We start from the raw sequence: 13,435 nt of genomic DNA, 5'->3' as shown, positions 1-13,435 counted from the left end.
TAGGCCCAGCTGTTTAACATTTGTTTAACGAAGTTAGAATGTATACCATATCTGACGACGGATTCCTTAAAATGTTTTAAATCCATCATGTCTACAGGACACCAGGCTATTTCATCATGACCCTCAGCACCATTTGGCTCGATTACATGTCTTACAGTGACTGGAAAGGCTGAAGGTGCCTGGGTGAATGTGGAAGTATCCTCCACTGGTACATTTACTTCCAAAGACCTTTTGGTCGGTCTGGCTTCCTTTGCCTCTGGTTTCTGACCTTCTCCACCCTTTTTAACCAAAGGTGCCTTCTGCTTTTCCAGCCCTTCCACTTTTCTCTGTATTTTGCCTATTTGTTCAGTCAAGTCAGTAATTCTTTCCAAAAGGATAGAGCTTATTGACTCTTCCTGATTTTTCTGGCTTTCCGGTCTCTCTATTTTCTGTCCTTCATCACTACCAAATGCCAAAAATTCTATCCGTTTTCCCATCCCTTCATTTTCATACCTCAGCCTTTCTATCTGTCCAGTCAAATCTGCAATCTTTTCCAAAAGGATAGAACTTACTGACCCTTTCGGCTTTTCTATGCCATTAGCCTGTCTTCTAATCCTTCTAAGCACGAAATATTGTAATAAAAGGACAATGAGAAAACAAAGAATTCCCTCTAAGTATAATGCAGGAAAGAGTTTTGCAACAGCAGTTGCAATTTTGCCAATACCCTGAAACAACATTTCTATCCCGTGGAATACTGAATCTTCCCTCATATCATTAGGGATTGTGGAACCCATCGGGCCCCACATCGGGTGCCAGATGTTGGCTCAGTTTATTAACAATTAAACTTTATTATACAACCCAACTAGCATATACAAGAAGAAAAAAAAGGTTAAAGGGACAGAAGATTAAAACCTCCTGAAATCCGTTCGGCAGGACGGGTCCTTAGGTGTCTCAGTCCCACGAGCTGGTCCGGTCCTTTCCTTTCTCTCCGCGCCTTCTCCTTCTCTCCTTCTACCTCTTGTTTTTCTCTCCCCCACCTTCCCAGTCATATGCAAAGGGCGGTCCCTTCTCCCTTCGAGGGTCAATTAGGAAAACAATAGCCACGGTGGGGTTCCTAGGTAGGCTTCCTGAATTCCAAGCCCAGGAAGGCTCCAAACAGTCTCTCACAAGGTATTCATGGTGTGCCCCAAGGGTAAAGCCCGCCAAGACTGCTTCCACCTGCGACAAAGTTTAATCTATCCCACATTTTTTCAGCCTCAAACACTTACTGTGTAGTAAGCTCACCCTTACTTGTTCTTTCTGAGCTCTCGGCTGGCTGGTTCAGCTCAGCTGCTCTGGCTCAAACTCCTCTCCCAGCTGACTGATTTAATCTGGCTTCTCTCTCGGCCCAGAATTGCTCTGCTTGGCCTCAAAGTAACTCAGCAATCTGCTCTAATCTTCTAGTTTCTTCTCATTTTCTGGAACATTCCACCTTCACTTGTGTTCTCTCTCTCTCTGCAACCGACTGCTCTGTCCTGGTAAAACTGCCTCTTCTCTCTCTGTAAAACTGCCTTTTAAGTGGCTTCCCTTTCCTCTCTCTTCTCATAAGGGTGGATGTATCCTTTTCTGCCACTCAACTAGGCATCACTTTCAAACATGAGTGCTTTCTTCTACAAAGTAACTTTACCTTTGTTTGGGATTAAAGCCTAGACCTGATGCTTGCTCTGGACCAGGCTGGCCTTGAACTCAGATCTGTTTGCCTGTGTTTCCTGGATTAAAGGAGTGTTTGTATTCCTGCCAGAGCACACAGACCTAGAAGATCTTTGGATGTGATCTTCTGCCAGAGCAGCCATGTTCTGAATTAACATTCCTCTACATGTGTTTTGCCTGAATGTATGTCTACACACCACCTGTATGCAGTTTCCATAAGTGCCAGAAGAGGGCACCAGGTCCCCTGGAGCTGGAGTTACAGATGTCTGTGGACTACCATGCTAGTGCGAAAGGGTCCTCTGTAAGGGCAGCCAGTGCTTTTAACTTCTGAGCTGCCTCCCCAGCTCCCCACTTTGTGGGGGTTTGTTTTGTTTTGTTTTTAAGATGTATTTATACAGCTTATCTTACTTAACACAGTGCCTTAATGATTCTTTTATGCTATAGCATGACAGAATTTCTTTCCTTCCTAAGGCTGAATAAATAAGTCCATTTTAAGGATTTTTATGTCATTTGTCCATTCATCTGTCAGTGGAAATTAGTTGCGTTCGTCTTTTAGCTGGTATAAATAAAGCTTCTGTGAACCTGGGTACACACTCCCTGCTGGGACTCCTGTCTCTCACATCAGTTCCTAAGTCCACAACCCTGGAAGTGAGCATTAGAACAAGTGACGATTCAGGTTCTTGCTTTTCTGAGACCTACTACACTGATGGGTTCCCATGGAACCACACCATTTTACATCCCCACAAGCAGAGCACGAGGTTCCAGGGCCTTTATATATTTATTAACATCCATGTGCTTGGTTTCCTTTCACTTGGCTAACAGCTGTCCTCTTGGACATTAGGTGAGAGTCCCATAGCGGGTTTCCATTTGCTTTTCCTTCTTTATTAATGTGCAATTAGCGTTTTCAAGTCGTTAATCCTGAGGAGGATCCTGCATGGCTGTGGAATTTCATACTTCAACTAGCACTACTTGTTCCACATTCTTCCCAGCACTTGGGGTTGTGAACTGAACCTTGGCCATTCCGACAGGCAAGCAACGGTGTCTCTTTGTTTCAATTTGCAATTCCATAGTGAAAGAGGACATTACTCTATTAACTTAGTGCCCAACTTATATCTTCCTTGAAAATGTATCTGCTCAGAGTTTTTGGGCCATTTTAATGATCTCATCCTTGTGGCTAAGTTTTAAGCATCCATCATACATTTTTGAATACCAGTCCTATGTCAAACACATAAATTATACTACCTGCCCAAGGGTGGCACCACCACAGTAGGCTGGACCCCCCAAAGACTTGTCTACAGGCCAATCTGATGGAGGCCTTTTTTCTCAGCTAAGATATCCTCTTCCCAGATATGTCTGGGTTTGTCTCAAATTGACAAAAGCCAACCAGCACACCAAGGTTACCTAGATTTTTAAAGTTTTCTTCTAGCAGTTGTTCCATTTATTTTTATATAACTGTTTGTTTCTCTTAGTTTATTTCTTAGCCTGGCTATCACAAAAAGCAATTTAGACTGTGCTATGCTTGTTTATAAAGCTTTACTGCACAATCTTGAGCAGTTTAAGTCTATTCTTTTCCCTCTGTGCTATTCTGACTCCATCTTAGCCAAAATTCCCAAGTTACTTGATTTTTAGTTCTTTCTTTGCTCCAGTTAAATTTTTTTATCTCTCCTGCACCTCTGCCTATGCCTGAATCCTCTACTTCCTCTTCTAACTCCTCCATCCTTGGCTGGCAGGAGGTCCAGCTCTATTCTCTCCCCTGCCCTGCAACTGACTGTAAGATGTTTTATTGACATATCAGAGGGCCAATTGGGGAGCCGTGTTTACACACCATCGAGACATGAAATTCTCAGAACAAGGCCTGCAACCAGGCATGGGGGTGGGGTACAGAAATCAGCATTTGAGTTACCTTATGCCTACAAGGAGTTGTAGGTTCGGTTTTGTTGTTGTTGTTGTTGTTGTTGTTGTTGTTGTTGTTACTGTTGTTGGTCTGTGTTGTTTTAATTGACAAGTCTTCCTTAGTTACTTTTATGAATGGTACAGGGTCTTTCTAGACTGTTATTTTCTTGGGCAGCATATTGTTCTCATAGGAAAGTTTTCCCTTTCCATTCAGTTTCGTTCATTCGTTTGTCAGAGTTCAGTTGAGTGTATTTGTATGCATCCATTTAGGGCTTTCTGTCCCAGAATTCATTTCATAGCGATAATTCTGGCTACTTAGTAGATTTTGCTTCATAGAAAGAATGGTGTGATACTGGTAAATTCCTTCGTTGTCTTTATTTAGATAAAAATCCCAGAAGTGTCAAACATCTCACAAGTCTCAAGTTTTTAAAAGTGTGCCAGTGCAAAATTCCATTAGCATTTTATGCCACAGCATTTATAACTAAGAAAAAAATGCTTTACAACAGGAACTAGCTTGACAGTGAGTTTTCATTCTTAGGGCAGAAGCTGTCACTTTTGTGGTTATTACTACTGTGACAAACTAGAAGGTAGCTGGATTTGGTTCAGTTTACTCTAAATCCAAGGACTGTGCTAAGGACAACTGTAATATCGTATGCAAATTATTTAATCAAGAATCTATTTCCATAGAAAATACATGAAAATAATTTTTGCATACAAGTCAAAACTGTGTAAAGTTTAAAACATAAAAGTAAGTCCAGGGGGCCTTTTTTAAAATATGTAAACACTTGAAATGAATGTTGGGTGCTACGTTAATAAATAGTGAAACTTAGAAAGTATTTTAAACATCAGTTCATTAAGAAGCCAACTATTAAAGCATTAAGATATTAAAATCACTTAGAGTGCCTTCCAGAAGTAAGAACATCACAAAATTCCATCCAATTGCATTAAGGATTTTTGTGATAATCCATGATATACTACATGTAATTTGAATGATTCTTTCTGCATTATTTTTCATCCAGGCTGTATTGCTCTTAACTATATGGAATGTGTCTTAATGGCAGTGTGGTGTCCTCTGTCCAGGCAATTCTCCCACTCTCCTAACTTTTGGTTGGGACCTAGTGAGATGGTTCCACTCAGCAGGCCCTTTGGCAGGATGGGAGTTTGCAGGCTCCTCAGACCACACATGAAGACAACCATATAACCCACTGCCTCCACCCCAGGAATTGTGCTTTCCAAAGGTGAGGTATGGTTGGTGAAAAGGGACCGGTACAGAACACATGATCTGTACTACAGCGCAGATAGGCAAAAATAGTGAGTTCTAAAGGACGTCTCTCTTTAGGCAAAAAACTCATTTCTGACAAAGTTGCCCAAATGCATCTCAGAAGTTTGGAACTTGTTCCCTGAGTTAGAAAACATTGAGAAACTGTCGTTTCTGCTAGGGCTGTGCTTCTACACATGTATTTGCTGAACGGTGAAAGGGCACAGTAATGCTCTTTTCTCCAAGCAAATACACTGTTTCTAAGGAAATGGAAACACACTGAGGAGACACTTATGTGAGCTACTGCGACTAAAACTGAGCTTCCCTACACACAGGAAAGCAAGAGAAATGCTGATTTCATCAAACCCAGTTACATACTCAGAATCTGTACTACTGTGCAAATAGGCAAAACTAGTGCGTTCTAAAGCATGTCTCTTTAGGCAAAAAACTCATTTCTGACAAAGTTCCCCAAATGCATCTCCGAAGTGTGCAACATGTTCCCTGACTTAGAAAATGTCAAGAAACGGTCATTTCTGCTAGCGCTGTGCTTCTACACATGTCTTTGCTGAACGGTGAAAGGGCACAGTAATGCACGTTTCTCGTAGCAAATACAGTTTCTAAAGAAATGGGAAAACACTGAGGAGACTCTTGTGGGAGCTACTGTGACTAAAACTGAACTTCCCTACTCACAGGGAAGCAAGAGAAATGCTGATTTCATCAAACGCAGTTACATACTCAGAATTTGAACTACTGCGCAAATAGGCAAAACTAGTGTGATCTAAAGCACGACTCCCTAGGCAAAAAACTCATTTCTGACAAAGTTGCCTAATTGCATCTCAGAAGTGCACAACTTGGTCCCTGAGTTAGAAAACGTCGAGAAACGGTCGTTTCTGCTAGCGCTGTGCTTCTACACATGTATTTGCTGAACAGTGAAAGGGCACATTAATGCACGTTTCTCCCAGCACATATACTGTTTCTAAGGAAATGGGAACACACTGAGGAGACACTTGTGGGAGCTACTGTGATTAAAACTGAGATTCCCTACGCACAGGGAAGCAAGAGAAATGGTGATTTCATCAAACCCAGTTACATACTCAGAATCTGAACTACTGCGCAAATAGGCAAAGCTAGTGCGTTCTAAAGTACGTCTGTATAGGCAAAAAACTCATTTCTGACAAAGTTGCCCAAATGCATTTCAGAAGTGTGCAACTTGTTCCCTGAGTTAGAAAACGTCGAGAACCTGTCGTTTCTGCTGGCGCTGTGCTTCTACACATGTGTTTGCTGAACGGAGAAAGGGCACAGTAATGGATGTTTCTCCCAGCAAATACACTGTTTCTAAGGAAATGGGAACACATTGAGGAGACACTTGTGGGAGCTACTGTGACTAAAACTGAGCTTCCCCACGCACAGGGAAGCAAGAGAAATGCCGATTTCATCAAACCCAGTTACATACTCAGACTCTGTACTACTGTGCAAATAGGCAAAACTAGTGGGTTCTAAAGCATGTCTCTTTAGGCAAAAAACTCATTTCTGACAAAGTTGCCCAAATGCATCTCCGAAGTGTGCAACTTGTTCCCTGAGTTAGAAATCATAGAGAAACGGTTGTTTCTGCTAGCGCTGTGCTTCAACACATGTATTTGCTGAACGGTGAAAGGGCAGAGTAATGCACGTTTCTTGTAGCAAATACCATGTTTCTAAGGATATGGGAACACACTGAGGAGACTCTTGTGGGAGCTACTTTGACTAAGACTGAGCTTCCCTATGCACAGGGAAGCAAGAGAAATGCTGATTTCATCAAACCCAGTTACATACTCAGAATCTGAACTACTGCGCAAATAGGCAAAACTAATGCATTCTAAAGCCTGTCACTATAGGCAAAAAACTCATTTCTGACAAAGTTGCCCAAATGCATCTCCGACGTGTGTAACTTGTTCCCTGAGTTAGAAATGTTGAGAAACGGTCATTTCTGCGAGTGCTGTGCTTCTACAAATGTATTTGCTGAACGTTGAAAGGGCACAGTAATGCACATTTCTCCCAGCAAATATACTGTTTCTTAGGAAATAGGAACACACTGATGAGACACTTGTGGGAGCTACTTTGACTAAAGCTGAGCTTCCCTACGCACAGGGAAGCAATAGAAATGGTGATTTCATCAAACCCAGTTACATACTCAGAATCTGTACTACTGCGCAAATAGGCAAAACTAGTGCGTTCTAAAGCTTGTCTCCTTAGGCAAAAAACTCATTTCTGACAAAGTTGCCCAAATGCATCTCAGAAGTGTGCAACTTGTTCCCTGAGTTAGAAAACATCGAGAAACGGTCGTTTCTGCTATCGCTGTGCTTCTGCACAGGAATTTACTGAACGGTGAAAGGGCACAGTAATGTACGTTTCTCCAAGCAAATACACTCTTTCTCAGGAAGTGGGAACACACTGAGGAGACACTTGTGGGAGCCACTGTGACTAAAATTTAGCTTCCCCACGCACAGGGAAGCAAGAGAAATGCTGCTTTCATCAAACACAGTTACATACTCAGAATCTGTACTACTGCGCAAATAGGCAAAACTAGTGCGTTCTAAAGCAGGTGTCTTTAGGCACAAAACTCATTTCTGACAAAGTTGCCCATATGCATCTCCGAAGTGTGTTACTTGTTCCCTGAGTTAAAATATGTCAGGAAATGGCCGTTTCTGCTAGCGCCGTGCTTCTACACATGTATTTGCTGAACGGTGAAAGGGCACAGTAATGCACGTTTCTCCAAGCAAATACACTCTTTCCAAGAACTTGGGAACACATTGAGGAGACACTTGTGGGAGCTACAGTGAATAAAGCTGAGCTTCCCTACGCACAGGAAAGCAAGAGAAATTCTGATTTCATCAAACCCAGTTACATACTCAGAATCTGTACTACTGCGCAAATAGGCAAAACTAGTGCATTTAAAGCACGTCTCTTGAAGCAAAAAACTCATTTCAGAAAAAGTTGCCCAAATGCATCTCAGAAGTTTGCAACTTGTTCCTAAGTTAGAAAACGTGGAGAAATGGTCGTTTCTCCTAGCGCTGTGATTCTACACATGTATTTGCTGAACGGTGAAAGGGCACAGTAATGCACGTTTCTACAAGCAAATACACAGTTTCTAAGGAAATAGGAACACACTGACTAGACTGTTTTGAGAGCTACTGTGACAAAACTGAGCTTAGCTACGGGCAGGGAAACAAGAGAAATGCTGATTTCATCAAACCCAGTTACATACTCAGAATCTGTACTACTGTGCAAATAGGCACAACCTGTGCGTTCTAAAGCACGTCTCTTTAGGCAAAAAACTCATTTCTGACAAAGTTGCCCAAATGCATCCCTGAAGTGTGCAACTTGTTCCCTGAGTTAGAAATCGTAGAGAAACGGTTGTTTCTGCTAGCGCTGTGCTTCAACACATGTATTTGCTGAACGGTGAAAGGGCAGAGTAATGCACGTTTCTTGCAGCAAATACCATGTTTCTAAGGAAATGGGAACACATTGAAGAGACTCTTGTGGGAGCTACTGTGACTAAGACTGAGCTTCGCTATGCACAGGGAAGCAAGAGAAATGCTGATTTCATCAAACGCAGTTACATACTCAGAATATGAACTACTGCGCAAATAGGCAAAACTAATGCATTCTAAAGCCTGTCTCTATAGGCAAAAAACTCATTTCTGACAAAGTTGCCCAAATGCATCTCCCACGTGTGTAACTTGTTTCCTGAGTTAGAAACGTCGAGAAACGGTCATTTCTCCGAGCGCTGTGCTTCCACACATGTCTTTGCTGAACGTTGAAAGGGCACAGTAATGCACTTTTCTCCCAGCCAAAACACCGTTTCTAAGGAAATGGGAACCCACTGAGGAGACACTTGTGGGAGCTACTGTGACTAAAACTGAGCTTCCCGACGCACAGGGCAGCAAGAGAAATGCTGATTTCATCAAACCCAGTTACATACTCAGAATCTGTACTACTGCGCAAATGGGCATAACTAGTGCGTTCTAAAGCACGTCTCTTTAGGCAAAAAACCCGTTTCCTACAAAGTTGCCCAAATGCATCTCCGAAGTGTGCAACTTGTTCCCTGAGTTAGAAAACGTCGAGAAACGGTCGTTTCTGCAAGCGCTGTGCTTCTACACATGTCTTTGCTGAACGGTGAAAGGACACAGTAATGCACTTTTCTGCCAGCCAATACACCGTTTCTAAGGAAATGGGAACACACTTAGGAGACACTTGTGGGAGCTATTGTGACTAAAACTGAGCTTCTCTCCACACAGGGAAGCAAGAGAAATGCTGATTTCATCAAACCCAGTTACATACTCAGAATCTGTACTACTGCGCAAATAGGCAAAACTAGTGCGTTCTAAAGCACGTCTCTTGAGGCAAAAAACCCGTTTCCTACAAAGTTGCCCAAATGCATCTCCGAAGTGTGCAACTTGTTCCCTGAGTTAGAAAATGTCGAGAAACGGTCGTTTCTGTGAGCACTGTGCTTCTACACATGTCTTTGCTGAACGGTGAAAGGGCACAGTAATGCACTTTTCTCCCAGCCAATACACCGTTTCTAAGGAAATGGGAACCCACTGATGAAACACTTGTGGGAGCTACTGTGACTAAAACTGAGCTTCCCTACGCACAGGGAAGCAAGAGAAATGCTGATTTCAGCAAACCCAGTTACATACTCAGAATCTGTACTACTGCGCAAATAGGCAAAACTAGTGCGTTCTAAAGCACGTCTCTTGAGGCAAAAAACCCGTTTCCTACAAAGTTGCCCAAATGCATCTCCGAAGTGTGCAACTTGTTCCCTGAGTTAGAAAACGTCGAGAAACGGTCGTTTCTGCAAGCGCTGTGCTTCTACACATGTGTTTGCTGAACGGTGAAAGGGCACAGTAATGCACTTTTCTCCCAGCCAATACACCGTTTCTAAGGAAATGGGAACACACTGAGGAGACACTTGTGGGAGCTACTGTGACTAAAACTGAGTTTCCCTACGCACAGGGAAGCAAGAGAAATGCTGATTTCATCAAACCCAGTTACATACCCAGAATCTGTACTACTGCGCAAATAGGCAAAACTAGTGCGTTCTAAAGCACGTCTCTTTAAGCAAAAAACCCATTTCCTACAATGTTGCCCAAATGCATCTCCGAAGTGTGCAACTTGTTCCCTGAGTTAGAAAACGTCAAGAAACGGTCGTTTCTGGTAGCGCTGTGCTTCTACACATGTCCATGCTAGTGATTCCTAGATATTAGACACATGGGATATTTAACAAAGCTATATCCTTATATGGACCAGGTTCGAAAAATGACATGGCTTTCCTTAGAGGTCTGAGTGTTTATGAAAGATAGCTTCCTCCTACATGGTGTATACACCTTGAAAATGGCCACCTACAGAGAACTTCCAGGGTGGCTAGCTAACCGTGCTCCTGATTCCTAATACACATGATGAAGTTCTGAGTTGTGGAGGATCAGAAATTTCCCTAGCTTTACTGTACACATTTCTCTGTGTCAGTCTTTCCTGGCCCAGCCTGCGGGGTTCAACTAAAACTTGGGAGGAAGTTCACCTGTTGAAAATGCAAGACACAATGAAGGAGAGCATGTCTGATTGATAAAGCTCTCAAACTTTATTAGTCAGGCAGCAGCTTTTATAATTCAGAAGGCAAGGAAGCATATTGCTATAGCAACCCAGCTGCAGGCTTTTCTCAAAACACAGGGAATTCCAGGCAGGGTCATAATGTCCTGCCACACAGGGTATCTTGCTCTTTCTTTGTCTAGTCTAACTGCTAAACCATAACAGGGTTGCTCCATCTCTATCTGTCTTTAGTTTAACTGCTGAACCACAGCAGGGTCAGCAAGTTTCTGGTGAAAGACAAGCTCTGGGAAAAACAGAGACTTAAAGGTGCAGGCTCTGACAAGATGGCTGAACATTGGCCATATGGCCTGTTGTCCCCAACACTTTCCTTTATTTCCTCATAGTTCCTAGTGAGGGTTTCAGGACCCAAACCATGCAAATCACAGTAAAACACTGTTAAGAAATCAAACCACAGATTTGCCTTTGCATCAGTTTTATGAAGACATTTTGTCAGTTGAGAATCCTTTTTCCCAAATGACTGTAGCTTGTGTCAAGATGACACAATATTAATCAACACAAGCTCCCTTTGAATGCCTACAAACTCAGCTCTCATCTTTTTATTATCTGGTACCCTGACACCCTTGTAGATGTTACTGTGTCTTTCCTACAGAAGCTTCTTGTACTCAATCATTTCTGCTGAACAAAACTACATTGCTTCTGAAGTTTTGCTCCTAAGTCCTGCATTGAATCTGTGCTAGAAGAAAAGGAGAAGCAAGAGTTTCTAAGTTTCATCAGTGCTTGAGAAATGAGGAAAAGAGATGTCCTATCCTGAAAAAAGGAAAGTCATTTTGACAGTACAAGATCTTCGAAAATTCTTTGTAGAAGAAAAATTTAAAAGCATCAGTCAACCAAAATATATAAACAGTGATAAGACGGTGTGTGGTCTTCTGTCTTGTAAATGAGGCTTTGCAAGGGCTTCTGTGTTCCTAGTATCCTGTGATTTTCCTCTTGTAGTTGTCTGGTATAAAATAGTGGAAGAAAAGCCTAAGGACACCCACTCTCCTCCGCTAGTGAAGCCCATCTGTAGAACCGACAATGGGAAATTATCTGTTTCTATAAATCTGTCAGGCATCAAGTTGAAGAAAATACTCATAAGAGCTATTGTGACAGGTGCTGTTAAATTATTGAAAAGATACTAACCAACAACAAATCAGTGTATTTAGTTCTTTCATGATAACTGCGACATATGGAGGACACGTGACTAAAATGACTAGTGCTAAAAGTCCCTGGCAGATCTCCAGCTCACGGGGCTCTAATGATGTGCAATAAGACAGCATGTTTACATGTGTAAAGTGCATGCTTCAGCACCTACTTCACTAGAGTGCCCTCCCCGAGGACTCCAGGAGTCAGAGCAGACCTTCAGCTCATTTTCGTGGTCCTCGTGCTCACCAAAAGGCCTCTTCCATCATTTATCACTGTCAGCGTTCACCTACATTTAGCAGTTCCTCTACCCAGGGCATGAGAACACATACGCCATCAGGTTGAGTGACCCTCGTAATCCTGCCTTCCCGGCAGTGGGCCAAGTGACTACACTGGTTATCTTGGCATCAGCAAGGTGACCCAGGAGCTGCAGTCCCCACATGGCCCCGGTCTGTTCATCCTGAAGCCCAAGGACCCATGCGAGGAGTAGAGCAGTGAGTCCTCTGCCTTCAAGCTTTTATGTTTCCAGGTTTCTCAAATCTTCTTTTCCCATTTCCCACCAATAATTTCAATGTAACCGTCGCTGATGTTTCTGTGTCTAATGATAACATATTAACAATTGGGGAAGTGCTTACAAAAGAAAAGAAATTGTTAAATATGTTTTGGTTGCGATTGTTACTATGTGCACATCCAGCCTCTGTTTTTTTTTTAACTTGGTAAATGAATGAAGAAAGAAATCCTAAGGAAAGGCAAGGACAAAACTGCTGCTACTTATGGTGGAGGAAGAAGGTATTATAGATAGGTGGGAGAGCAGAGGCAGAGGCACACACATCTGGGAAAGTCCAGGATGGTCTTGACCCTGAAGGGTAGGTAACCAAAGTGTCTGGATTACACATGGAAGAACCTCTGGAGGAAGGGAAGCCCAGCCCCTGGGCTGGAGAGTTCAGGGTAGAGGGTGGAGTATGCCAGGCTTACCCTATAACAGGCAGGGACTGAAGGATGCTGGCAGAACCTGGAGCCCAAGTCAGTCACCTTAGTCACTCGTCCTGAGTTTGAAACTTAACAATCAACACCACAGTTTATTGGTAAACATGGCATTTATGTTAATAATCAAGTTGAGAACACTTTATACAAATTCATTGTGTTTGAAATGTGAATATTAAAATAAATGTAAATGGTAGAGAAAACAAAAGACCCAATAAATCACTTCCCTCAGACTAATGCAAAAGCATTTGATAAAGTGATAAATACGAAAGGCTCTAAGGGAATCAGCATATCTTACTTTTTTTTTGAGACAGGGTTTCTCTGTGTAGCCTTGGCTGTCCTAGATTCACTCTGTAGACCAGGCTGGCCTCGAATTCACAGTGATCCACCAGCCTCTGCCTCCGGAGTGCTGGGATTATAGGCCTGTGCCACCCTACACTTTTTTAAAAGTTAATTTATTTATTCACTTTACATCTCAATCGTAGGCCCCTCACTCCCTCTTCTCCCATCATCCCGCCTCTATTCCTCAGAAACGAGGAGCTCCCCCCATCCACCTACCCCAGCTCATCAAGTCAGATCAGGACTGAGCTTTTTCCCCTGTGGCTGGCGAGGCAGTCCTGACAAGGGGAAGTAATCAAGTATCACCCATGGTGAGCTGAGGTATTGGACATCAATCATTAGTCAAGGAGATAGACCACAGTCTTTTCCAGAGGCCAATCTGCTGGTGGCGTTTTCTCAATAGAAGGTGCCTCTTCCCAAATGATACTTGGTTATATCATGTTGACACAAGAAAAGCTAGGACAAAGTCTTCTTCTTACAGTGTTCCCACTGAAGTTAAGGGATAAATAGAATATATTTGGATAGTAT

The sequence above is a fragment of the Acomys minous genome (assembly GCF_964271855.1).
Source record: "Acomys minous genome assembly, chromosome: 11".
Taxonomy (NCBI): Eukaryota; Metazoa; Chordata; class Mammalia; order Rodentia; family Muridae; genus Acomys; species Acomys minous.
Note: the sequence above shows the minus strand (reverse complement) of the source record.